This window comes from Ammodytes marinus (assembly GCF_949987685.1).
Source record: "Ammodytes marinus genome assembly, chromosome: 22".
NCBI classification, from domain to species: Eukaryota; Metazoa; Chordata; class Actinopteri; order Uranoscopiformes; family Ammodytidae; genus Ammodytes; species Ammodytes marinus.
Window position 1 is genome coordinate 632706 of NC_137226.1, and position 327 is coordinate 633032.

The window sequence follows — 327 nt, forward strand, 5'->3', positions numbered from 1 at the left end:
CACGCACACGCACACACACACGCACACGCACACACACACACACACACACACACACCTGCCAGTAATAGCACTACAGTAGCACCCTTTTAAAAGTGAAAGTCCGACTTTTTTAAGGCAATTAACTACGGAAGCCCTAAAGGAATTACAATGGTTTGTTTTGATAAGATAACAGGACATTTTTTTGGTTATCTTGAAAGATAGCAGGCTTTCATTTTGCTGAGATCAAATGTTTTGTCTAGTGTGTGTGTGTGTGTGTGTGTGTGTGTGTGTGTGTGTGTGTGTGTGTGGGTGTGTGTGTGTGTGTGTGTGTGTGTGTGTGTGTGTGTG